We start from the raw sequence: 13,141 nt of genomic DNA, 5'->3' as shown, positions 1-13,141 counted from the left end.
CCCCCCCCCCCCCCGGGGGCACCAGCACCCAACAACCCACCCCCCCTCTCATTTTAACATGACATCTGAGTTTCGCTTGCTACAGAATAACAGCACACTGAAACACCAGCCAATAATCATATCCCTTTCCTCAGCCCATTGAATACCAAGGCTATACAGTATATATTTTACTCAGACTGAGCAAGACAGGGCCCGCACAAGGGAAAGGGGGATACCTAGTCAGTTGTACAACTGAACGCCTTCAACTGAAATGTGTCTTCCGCTTTAACCCAACCCCTCTGAATCAGAGAGGTGTGGGGGGGGGGCTGCCTTAATCGACATCCACTCCTTCGGCGCCATAAATCTCAATTGCATACTCCTCGCGTCCTCTCTTCTCACCTCCTTCTCAAAACGTATTGGATGAGAAAGTCAGAGAAACTCCTCCTCCAATAGGTTTTGAGAAGGAGGCGAGGAGAGAGGATGTGAGGAGTATGCTAATTGAGATTCTCCCAAGGTGCCACAGAAGTGAACCTCTGGCATCATAGGCTACTCTGGCATCATAGGCTACTCTGGCATCGCCTATACCTATAACACATTTTGTAGGACTGAATGCAACATCACAGTAGCATGGTTCATTGAAATCATTGGATAGTGAATACAGATGCTGTATTTCAAGATACCGAGACCCGGTGCAACATAGGCTATCTACTGTATCTCAGATGGGTTATCTGTCGACGAGGGAGAAGGAAAATGGTCCTATCGCTTTAACATTTTATGACGTCACCCAGATGCAGATCTCCGTCTGAAAATATACTTTATTCAATAGAGTTAAAACTGCTCCGAGTGTGGACAAAACAACATTTATGTAAATATTATTTCACAGATACAGAGTGGCTTCGGCAGATAATAAGACATCCTTATTGTGGCAAAGATGGGAACCGCACTCATTCTGCAGCAGCTTTGAGTGAATTCGAGTGAGCATGTGTCCGTTTTAAAAAGAGAGAAAGAGAGAAAGAGAGAGAGAGAGAGAGCGAGAGAAAGAGAAAGAGAGAGAGAAAGAAAGAAAAAGAAAGAGATGAAACACACAAGCAGCTCTTCTAAGGCAGCAGCCGAGGAATATTCACGAGCGAGAGGCTGCAAAATAATGAACATCGTTAGGCAACAATCCTGTAAAAGTAATTATGATATGCCAAACGAAGCCACAACGAAACGGAAGATCCATTCATAGCTCCCCTTTGTAGCCAATATAAAACATCAACGAAGAATCGCAAGTAGGCTAAGCAAAGGAGGTCTGAAACCCTGTTTGGAGAGTCTTTATTTTATTCATTTAAATAATTCGTTAATGTTGGCCTTCTCGCAACAGAGGGAGGCGCCGTGGAAATGTATCACCATGGAGAGACGGAGAGAAGACGAGCATCCTTTGCGTTGAGTTAGCCGCTAATGCGTTATACGCATTTGTTTTTATTATTGTTTTATTTTCTCTGCTTTCTCTTACGGTATCAAACATGTGGTGAGCTATCTGTCGACTAGAGAGAGAAGGGTGTTGTCAGAAAGAGGCAAGACAGAAGGAGGGGGCATTAGGTGTTTTGGGGGGTGGGGGGGGCGGGGGAGACAGACCGACACCGAGAAGGTGAATTGATGTGCGAAAGCCTGCGACACGTCACTTTCCTGAGAAATAATCATGCAAAAGAAAGAAATGGCGTAAACCATAACCCCATAAAACAAGAGAGCGAACAAGACACATCTTCAAGGGAGACCCTCGCGTTCTCACGCTTATTGGGAATATTTTGGGTAAGCCTATTCCTACCTTTTTGAAACATAATTGTCATGATTTCCTATAGCTTTTATGTGTGTGCAAGCATCTGGGTGATGCGGTTGCTCCATAGGTTCTTCCCATGTATCGATCATGGCGCACTGTCACTGTTGGCAAACGAGATGTCAATTGGCAAATCTTCCTGTGAATTTGTAACGTTTTCCTTCAACGGTGGGCTATATCAGTGGCCTTTGCCTGTTGATAAACTGTCGCCTCCTGACGTTTTTTGACGGTAACATTATGGCTGGCTATTATCCGCAGAACAACCCGCGATGCCGAGTTGTCTTTCCGTCTTACCCAATAATAAAATGGAACCAAGACGGTCGGTATCAGATTTGATTTGAATCAGGACATGCCTCTCTATGAGTCGGACCGGCAGTGCTGCTCACCAACCGAGGAGCCATTTAAGGGCTTAATTGCGCCCATCGCTAGCCCCGTTGGCTACGTAGGGACTTATTTATTTTTTCACTTGATAAGATAATAGTTGTAGGCTTTGTGCTCTTAAGAGTGCCAGATCCCTCCACCATAGGTTAAATAGATTGTCGTGTGTTTGATGGCATTTGTGATTTCTTTTATCGTCCTGCAGCGACTTTTTTTGTTTTACTTTTCCTGTTGAAAAGCGATATCCCAAGTATAAATACAGTAAAGTACACACATAAAAAGGTAAAACATGTTTGTGTTTTTTTAATACACAACTGGTAACTTCAAGGAGTAGGGCATTCAAAGAGTCGGTCTGATGGGAAGTCGTGATGTCATCGGCCTCCCTCTGACTTGAGGAGCACCCCCCCACACACACTTGTGCCATGTCATGACTTACCTGGACCTCCTATTGAGATGTCCCTTTTGCTAAGTAAATCAGGTGTTAAATGAGGCGAAAGGGAGACTGGAGTGCCACTTTAAAGGCAATTTTTAATATTGATCACTGTCATCAACACACGCCCTAACAGTCACACATGTAAAACACACACCCGCACAAACACTCCCACACAGGTATGATCAGATGCACATCACAGGAGAGTGCATTGTGACTACGCAAGTGAATGCACACACTCTCGTCTAAGGAGAGAGGCCCATTTATATTCATTGCTGGTTGGGCAGTACTCCGTCAATGGCAGAATTCAGCTCAGACAAGAGGACCTCTGTTCAGATGGAGGTCCTGGGTACGTTTATACTCTGGCCTTCTTAATGATAGCAGATCAGTCTCTGCGCTGCCCACTGATCTGAATGATTGGCTCCTAATCAGCTAGTGCTCCTAACTACACTAATGACTCCGGGTACGTCTGCGATGTGTACATGATGTATGGAGAAGGATTCTATCAGTCCAATGATTTGGACGGTTATGAGGAAAAAGTGTGAGCTACAAGTGAGAGCCCTGAACTACGGAACTTGCGGAGCCCTCTTGAGTTGTGCTCGTTTTTAAATGTACAGCATTCTGGATCTGTCGTCTGGGGGGGCATCAACATGATTCATTTACTTAAAGTTAGAACTCACAAGGGGTTTTCCACTGACTAAAACCAACAGGTTATGTCTAAGTCTATGGCCTGTACCCTGGCCCCAAGCCTGGAGCAGCACTCGCTGTGTCATAACGCTGCCATCAAATCAAAGACTACATGCAAAGGAGGGTGTAGGGCTTAAGGGTCTGCACTCACCTATGAGGCACACTCATTATTCACACTTTGACATGCTCACAGCACAAACATAGCATTTTCATATATAACAGATGCATTGAATCTACCATATACTTTTTTTTGTTGGCAGAGTAGAGAGAGTATCTTTACCCTAGCCTGTCGGAGTAGAGAGAGTATCTTTACCCTAGCCTGTCGGAGTAGAGAGAGTATCTTTACCCTAGCCTGTCGGAGTAGAGAGAGTATCTTTACCCTAGCCTGTCGGAGTAGAGAGAGTATCTTTACCCTAGCCTGTCGGAGTAGAGAGAGTATCTTTACCCTAGCCTGTCGGAGTAGAGAGAGTATCTTTACCCTAGCCTGTCGGAGTAGAGAGAGTATCTTTACCCTAGCCTGTCGGAGTAGAGAGAGTATCTTTACCCTAGCCTGTCGGAGTAGAGAGAGTATCTTTACCCTAGCCTGTCGGAGTAGAGAGAGTATCTTTACCCTAGCCTGTCGGAGTAGAGAGAGTATCTTTACCCTAGCCTGTCGGAGTAGAGAGAGAGTATCTTTACCCTAGCCTGTCGGAGTAGAGAGAGTATCTTTACCCTAGCCTGTCGGAGTAGAGAGAGTATCTTTACCCTAGCCTGTCGGAGTAGAGAGATTATCTTTACCCCTGTCGGAGTAGAGAGAGTAGCCTGTCGGAGTAGAGAGAGTATCTTTCTTTACCCTAGCCTGTCGGAGTAGAGAGAGTATCTTTACCCTAGCCTGTCGGAGTAGAGAGAGTATCTTTACCCTAGCCTGTCGGAGTAGAGAGAGTATCTTTACCCTAGCCTGTCGGAGTAGAGAGAGTATCTTTACCCTAGCCTGTCGGAGTAGAGAGATTCACCTAGTAGACCTATACTGCATCTTCTCTGTGTGGAGATTGGCAGAGTGTCGTGTGGCTGTGTTGAGCAGGTCCAGGGAAGAGAAGGGGCTATAGGGATGTAGCCTGGCAGTGAGTTCATCATGGACGCATGCATATGGGGCCTTTCCTCAGAGCGGATGAATAATGAAGGGTACGCCGCTGTTCAGTTTGCACCAACCCCTGAGTATGCACTTCTTCTCTGGTGCCTGGCACAACTAATGTGTGTTCTGTTTTACATGGGGCCAGCTTGTAGGCATCTACTGCAGCTGGATTACCATTTAAACCATCATCAGTGTGGGTGGAGCCTGCTTCCTTCACACTCGGATATGAACTTTAAGACCGTTGGCTCGGTTTTGTTCTTTTATTTTCATATCCTGTTCTTTTTTGAAGTTGTCGGCTTCTTGTCCTAAGTGAAACTTTATAACCATGCCATATCACATGCAGCTTCCATGGCAATATGTAGTGAAATGTCAGGCAAGTAGAAATGTGTGGATGTAGACTTTTTTTCTTGGTAGAATGAATGGGGTTGTTTACAGAAAACGCTGCATTTTGCAGGTGTGTGTGGCCAGTGCAGCCATCTTTTTTTCATGTCTTCACCATATATAACAAGGTCATTTTAGTGCTGGTTCATTTCCCGTCCAGGTGATCCCTAGTCCTCTCTCAAACACTTATATATCAGTACAACCCTGTCTTACGCTGACTTCCGTACAGTTCCCTCAGAGGACAGGAAATCTCAGAGTACACTTGCCTCTTGCGCATACAAATGATGTCGGTACGGTCCTTTCTCACATACAGCTGATCTCAGTGCACCACTTTGGTTGACCTATTCACCACCTCAATGTACTCTAGCCAGCTGTCATTTTTTTTGTTCTTCATCATTTGCTACATTCACAGGCTTCACACCAAACAGACCAGTGTAGCGTGTGAATCATCGGCTGGACTCAACACTTTTCTCAAGGCAAGATCTATATTTCAGCAGCTGCCGGTGATGGTGCCAGGCTCCAAAAAGCTCTCAACATGGCCCAATGAACCGTGGTTATTTGCCCAGATGGGTGCCTAACCCCAAATCGCCAAATGTGGCCCAGTGAACCAGGCTAATGATGCCTGCCGGGACGCAGAGCAACACTGGCTGTACTGAGAGGAGTGGCTGGTCTCCCCCCTGCCCTGCCCTGCCCTGCCTCCGCTGCAGCTGCTGACTAAGGAGATTTCCTTCGTTGTGTTCCATCGTGAGCTACGACTGACAGGCTATGGAGGCCTGATGGAAGGTGCTCGTGTTATTTAGAATGTGAAGACTAACGTTTGAGCTTTTACTGTATTACAAGGAAAAGAAAATGGGGAAACTGGTCAAACATGCCACATGTTGTTGCAAGCTTTGTGACCTTCCGACCAGTAATGTAGAGATGATTCAAAACAACATTGTCAATGATGGAGCGGAACTCTAGTCAAACCCAGTGTTGTCCAATTAGCTTCTAGATCAGCAGCCACCAACCTTTTCTGAGTCAAGATCACTTTCCAAGTCAAAATCCAAGCTGAGATCTTCCGCTCAAACTTTAAAATGTAAAACGTAAAAAAACGTAAACCTATGCAACATTAACCTATTAGGAATAAGGTTCACGCATTGGGCCTAATACATGATCACAGCATATTGGCTATGCTTGGCATGGCGATAGTGTTCTTCTCAGACCATATTATATTTCAAAACGTGAGCTAAATAGATCAGTTGTATTACTTGGGGCACAGCTAAACATAAATTGAACTAATTTGCTTTTTTGTTTTTACGTGATTTTTCTGATGGTCCGTCTCAGCGGAGGGAGGGAGAGCGCAACAGAGGGTCCGCCTCTTACGTTCTCTGCTCTCTCCCTCCGCTGAGACTGACCAGAGAGAGGGGACACCGTCTTCCACCTATTGGTGGAACTGCATTATTTCTGCCTCATGCACAAATTCATATTATTCCTATGACCATAGAAAGTCAAATATTCCTTGATATTAAAATGAAAACAACAAGCCAGTAATAATAACAACACAGGCCTATCAACAGGCTACATTTGGCTACTCATTCATTGCAGTTGCAGTGCTGGTTGGTTGGTTGTAGCGAGAGTGGAAGTAGGGAGAGGCACGTTTTACGGTTTGTAAAAGTGTTTCATAAACAACAATGTTAACAGTGCTGAATAAAAAATTAAACATGAACACACTCATAAAAACAGGAGTTCTTAGCTGCATTCTTTGACAGTCTCTTTCTGGTGTTGGTTTTAACAGTTTGGGAATCTCACTTAGTATGAAACTTTGCTGTGGTGTCTTGGAAGTTCCATGCACCGTGATTTGAGCTATCTGACTGGCCAGCAATGGGCACACTTGAGTTAGCACTCGGTGCCAACAGCGCGAGACGAATTTCAAACAAATAGGAGCGCAAAGGTTTATCTTTGGCTTTTCTACAGAAATGTTTGGCGATCGACTAGGAATGCCTTGAAGATAGACCGGTTGGTGGCCACTGCTCTAGATACAGTCCCCAGCCTGTCCCTTCGTCAAGACCCGGGAGCAATTATTTCCTGAGCATTCCTCTGCTACGTGTCACTATCGAGTCACAACCCAACAACATGACACAGGGCTGCTTATGTCCCATTTCTTAATTTCACATTCCAGACCTCTTATTGCATTCACCCTGTCACATTACAGGGATAATCAAGGATTATGAGAAGAGGGAATCTCTTTTTAACAGAGCTGGAATATAGCTTCTATGTGTGACAAAGTGTGTCAAATCTTGGTTCCCTCTGTGTTTCAGGGGCCAGGGATTGGTAAGTAAGCGGCTCCTGTGGGTGTTAGGCCCTGATGTCACAGGACATAGAGCTCCTTCGCTTGACGGGTGAACCTGAAGGGAAAACACAAGTAAACACAGAGGCATAATTGGGAGGAGTTTCCGTTTGTGGAGTCAGTGGACTGCCAGTGGGTTTTTGCGGAATAAATGCGCTTTCAGGTGAAAGCCCCACTATCACATTGTTGGGGAATAGGGAATTATACCGCTGGGGAAAAAAACAGCAATGCAGTTTATTCCTGCTTTTCTGAAAATTGCCTTAAATTATTCAGTTGTTTGGAAACTCAGATCCCAGCTGGACTACATTGCTGCGTCAGTTCAGGGACTAGGTTTCAGCAGTGGTGGAGGAGACAAGCCAAGCAAAGAAACACGTGCAAACCAGATGGTAAGCAGATAGCCAAATAGACAGAGGCAGGCCCGAGTCAGAGCAGAGCAGACAGAGGTGTTGTAGTATTGGCCCTAAAGTTAATTTGTACCTGTCCTTACAAAAAAACAGCGTGAAAAAAATATGTGCTTTTTCGAACACGTGTGTGCAAATCCCATTTTGAAATGTTCTCATGAGTAAGATGTGGTTTTCGAACATGTGTCAAGTTTCACATTTGACATTTTTCACCTTTTTCCCCTCGCGAAAAAAAATAAATTCCCCGGGTGAACTTTTTTCATCACTTCCAGCTACATCTGGTCTCCCATCCAGGGACCTACCAATACCAACCCTGCTTAGCTTTGTTGCTGGAATGAATGGGCCAGAACTTGCAAATGGAAAAAAAAGAAAGCGAAAGCAAAGGCCAGTGTAATAACCAAAGACCGGGGAAATTGTAGGAAAGAGGGAGGTGTCTTATTTTCTAACAAAATATTTGAAAACAATTGTCTTGCATCCATATACAATTAATTTGCTCTCGCAATTGAACATTTCCTTGCAATATTTTGTTTTGCTATCAATACTTTCCTATTTATGTTTTGCTTTCAATATCATTATTTTTGTTTGCAATAATATATATTAATGGCACAAAAGTAACTCACTCCCTAGAGGATTCCACTATATAACAACACTACGACTCTATTAAAGTAACTCACTCCCTAGAGGATTCCACTATATAACAACACTACGACTCTATTAAAGTAACTCACTCCCTAGAGGATTCCATTATATAATAACACTACGACTCTATTAAAGTAACTCACTCCCTAGAGGATTCCACTATATAATAACACTACGACTCTATTAAAGTAACTCACTCCCTGGAGGATTCCACTATATAACAACACTACGACTCTATTAAAGTAACTCACTCCCTAGAGGATTCCACTATATAACAACACTAAGACTCTATTAAAGTAACTCACTCCCTAGAGGATTCCACTATATAACAACACTAAGACTCTATTAAAGTAACTCACTCCCTAGAGGATTCCACTATATAATAACACTACGACTCTAAAGTAACTCACTCCCTAGAGGATTCCACTATATAACAACACTACGACTCTATTAAAGTAACTCACTCCCTAGAGGATTCCACTATATAATAACACTACGACTCTATTAAAGTAACTCACTCCCTGGAGGATTCCACTATATAATAACACTGCGACTCTATTAAAGTAACTCACTCCCTGGAGGATTCCACTATATAATAACACTACGACTCTATTAAAGTAACTCACTCCCTAGAGGATTCCACTATATAACAACACTACGACTCTATTAAAGTAACTCACTCCCTAGAGGATTCCACTATATAACAACACTAAGACTCTATTAAAGTAACTCACTCCCTAGAGGATTCCACTATATAACAACACTACGACTCTAAAGTAACTCACTCCCTAGAGGATTCCACTATATAACAACACTACAACTCTATTAAAGTAACTCACTCCCTAGAGGATTCCACTATATAATAACACTACGACTCTATTAAAGTAACTCACTCCCTAGAGGATTCCACTATATAATAACACTACGACTCTATTAAAGTAACTCACTCCCTAGAGGATTCCACTATATAATAACACTACGACTCTATTAAAGTAACTCACTCCCTAGAGGATTCCACTATATAATAACACTAACTATTAAAGTAACTCACTCCCTAGAGGATTCCACTATATAACAACACTACGACTCTATTAAAGTAACTCACTCCCTAGAGGATTCCACTATATAACAACACTACGACTCTATTAAAGTAACTCACTCCCTGGAGGATTCCACTATATAATAACACTACGACTCTATTAAAGTAACTCACTCCCTAGAGGATTCCATTATATAATAACACTACGACTCTATTAAAGTAACTCACTCCCTAGAGGATTCCACTATATAATAACACTACGACTCTATTAAAGTAACTCACTCCCTGGAGGATTCCACTATATAACAACACTACGACTCTATTAAAGTAACTCATTGCCTAGAGGATTCCACTATATAACAACACTACGACTCTATTAAAGTAACTCATTCCCTAGAGGATTCCACTATATAACAACACTACGACTCTAAAGTAACTCACTCCCTAGAGGATTCCACTATATAACAACACTACGACTCTAAAGTAACTCACTCCCTAGAGGATTCCACTATATAACAACACTATGACTCTATTAAAGTAACTCACTCCCTAGAGGATTCCACTATATAACAACACTACGACTCTATTAAAGTAACTCATTCCCTAGAGGATTCCACTATATAACAACACTACGACTCTAAAGTAACTCACTCCCTAGAGGATTCCACTATATAACAACACTACGACTCTATTAAAGTAACTCACTCCCTAGAGGATTCCACTATATAACAACACTATGATTCTATTAAAGTAACTCACTCCCTAGAGGATTCCACTATATAATAACACTACGACTCTATTAAAGTAACTCACTCCCTGGAGGATTCCACTATATAACAACACTACGACTCTATTAAAGTAACTCACTCCCTAGAGGATTCCACTATATAACAACACTAAGACTCTATTAAAGTAACTCACTCCCTAGAGGATTCCACTATATAACAACACTAAGACTCTATTAAAGTAACTCACTCCCTAGAGGATTCCACTATATAATAACACTACGACTCTAAAGTAACTCACTCCCTAGAGGATTCCACTATATAACAACACTACGACTCTATTAAAGTAACTCACTCCCTAGAGGATTCCACTATATAATAACACTATGACTCTATTAAAGTAACTCACTCCCTGGAGGATTCCACTATATAATAACACTGCGACTCTATTAAAGTAACTCACTCCCTGGAGGATTCCACTATATAATAACACTACGACTCTATTAAAGTAACTCACTCCCTAGAGGATTCCACTATATAACAACACTAAGACTCTATTAAAGTAACTCACTCCCTAGAGGATTCCACTATATAACAACACTACGACTCTAAAGTAACTCACTCCCTAGAGGATTCCACTATATAACAACACTACAACTCTATTAAAGTAACTCACTCCCTAGAGGATTCCACTATATAACAACACTACAACTCTATTAAAGTAACTCACTCCCTAGAGGATTCCACTATATAATAACACTACGACTCTATTAAAGTAACTCACTCCCTAGAGGATTCCACTATATAACAACACTACGACTCTATTAAAGTAACTCACTCCCTGGAGGATTCCACTATATAATAACACTACGACTCTATTAAAGTAACTCACTCCCTAGAGGATTCCATTATATAATAACACTACGACTCTATTAAAGTAACTCACTCCCTAGAGGATTCCACTATATAATAACACTACGACTCTATTAAAGTAACTCACTCCCTGGAGGATTCCACTATATAACAACACTACGACTCTATTAAAGTAACTCATTGCCTAGAGGATTCCACTATATAACAACACTACGACTCTAAAGTAACTCACTCCCTAGAGGATTCCACTATATAACAACACTACGACTCTATTAAAGTAACTCATTGCCTAGAGGATTCCACTATATAACAACACTAAGACTCTATTAAAGTAACTCACTCCCTAGAGGATTCCACTATATAACAACACTACGACTCTATTAAAGTAACTCATTGCCTAGAGGATTCCACTATATAACAACACTAAGACTCTAAAGTAACTCACTCCCTAGAGGATTCCACTATATAACAACACTACGACTCTAAAGTAACTCACTCCCTAGAGGATTCCACTATATAACAACACTATGACTCTATTAAAGTAACTCACTCCCTAGAGGATTCCACTATATAACAACACTACGACTCTATTAAAGTAACTCATTCCCTAGAGGATTCCACTATATAACAACACTACGACTCTAAAGTAACTCACTCCCTAGAGGATTCCACTATATAACAACACTACGACTCTATTAAAGTAACTCACTCCCTAGAGGATTCCACTATATAACAACACTATGATTCTATTAAAGTAACTCACTCCCTAGAGGATTCCACTATATAACAACACTACGACTCTAAAGTAACTCACTCCCTAGAGGATTCCACTATATAACAACACTACGACTCTATTAAAGTAACTCACTCCCTAGAGGATTCCACTATATAATAACACTACGACTCTATTAAAGTAACTCACTCCCTAGAGGATTCCACTATATAACAACACTACGACTCTATTAAAGGTGTTTAAAGCTGCAATCCTTAATTGAAACATTAACAAAGGCGTCTCGCTGCCTCAGTTTTGGTAAAAAGCTGAGGTATGAGGCTGGACCATCCATGATATCAACATTATATACTGTAAATTATGCTTTTTAGGCTGAACAGTGTTTGTTTACTTTTACTTCGTTTACAAATATTGTAGTTGATGTGGAGTTTAATGTGGCTATGCAGTGAGATTGCACATTAGATTTTTACTTTCACGTGAAATTAAAAGTTCATTTGAAAAACAGTGACAGAAGTTTTTCACAAGAAACTGCTCATTTAATTTTTTACATGTGATTGTTTTTCACATGTGAAATTGCAATTCCACATGTGAAAGTGAGATTTTCACATGTGGAGTTTTCTTACATGTGAACCTGCAAATGAGATTGTTTCACATGTGATTCATTTTCACATGTGGAGTTTTTTTAATATGTGGAATGGCACATGTTTTTCAACTGTGAAAGGTTTTAACATGTGAAACCACAAATTTCATGTAGAACTGCAATTCACATGAAATTGCCAGCAGCATACCACCCTGCATACCACTGCTGGCTTGCTTCTGAAGCTAAGCAGGGTTGGTTCTGGTCAGTTCCTGGATGGGAGACCAGATGCTGCTGGAAGTGGTGTTGGAGGGCCAGTAGGAGGCACTGTTTCCTCTGGTCTAAAAACAATATCCCAATGCCCCAGGGCAGTGACTGCCCTGTGTAGGGTGCCGTCTTTTGGATGGGACGTTAAACGGGTGTCCTGACTCTCTGAGGTCATTAAAGATCCCATGGCACTTATTGTAAGAGTAGGGGTGTTAACCCCGGTGTCCTGCCTAAATTCCCAATCTGGCCCTCAAACCATCACGGTCACCTAATAATCCCCAGTTTACAATTGGCTCATTCATCCCCCTCCTCTCCCCTGTAACTATTCTCCAGGTCGTTGCTGCAAATGAGAACTTGTTCTCAGTCAACTTACCTGGTAAAATAAATAAATAAATGTGTGATTAAAAAACATGTTTATTCTCCTCACATGTGAAAAGGTGGTGTGAACATGAACTCTACATTTAATACATGTAAAAAATATGGTTTCACGTGACACTTTTTAAGCTCATTTGAAAACAGCTATTTTGCATGTCAAATGTACATTTTCATATGTGAAAATCGCATTTTCACTTGTGAAACTGCAAAACGTGTTTTTTTGCAAGGGTGTAGAAGGCCTCCGGACATTATTCATCACAAGGGTTGGGTTTGCCACCTGGCCACACATTTGTTTCACCCCAAATTGAGTAACGTCCATGTCCCCATTTATAAGTGATGTACTTAGTTTTTAACGCCAAGCACGCGTGTACAGTGCTGTGTAATGAAACATTCTGGAATGTGCTCTG

At 41.8% G+C, this 13,141-nt stretch overlaps 1 pseudogene; it reads left to right on the top strand.

The window, feature by feature from the left end:
• The first annotated feature begins 735 nt into the window (after positions 1-735).
• The window catches only part of LOC124007973, an 82,351-nt pseudogene continuing 69,945 nt past the window's right edge, over positions 736-13,141 (top strand).

Source organism: Oncorhynchus gorbuscha, linkage group LG02, assembly GCF_021184085.1.
Source record: "Oncorhynchus gorbuscha isolate QuinsamMale2020 ecotype Even-year linkage group LG02, OgorEven_v1.0, whole genome shotgun sequence".
Taxonomy (NCBI): Eukaryota; Metazoa; Chordata; class Actinopteri; order Salmoniformes; family Salmonidae; genus Oncorhynchus; species Oncorhynchus gorbuscha.
The sequence above is the reverse complement of the archived record's forward strand: the minus strand, read 5'-3'. Positions and strand labels throughout refer to the sequence as shown.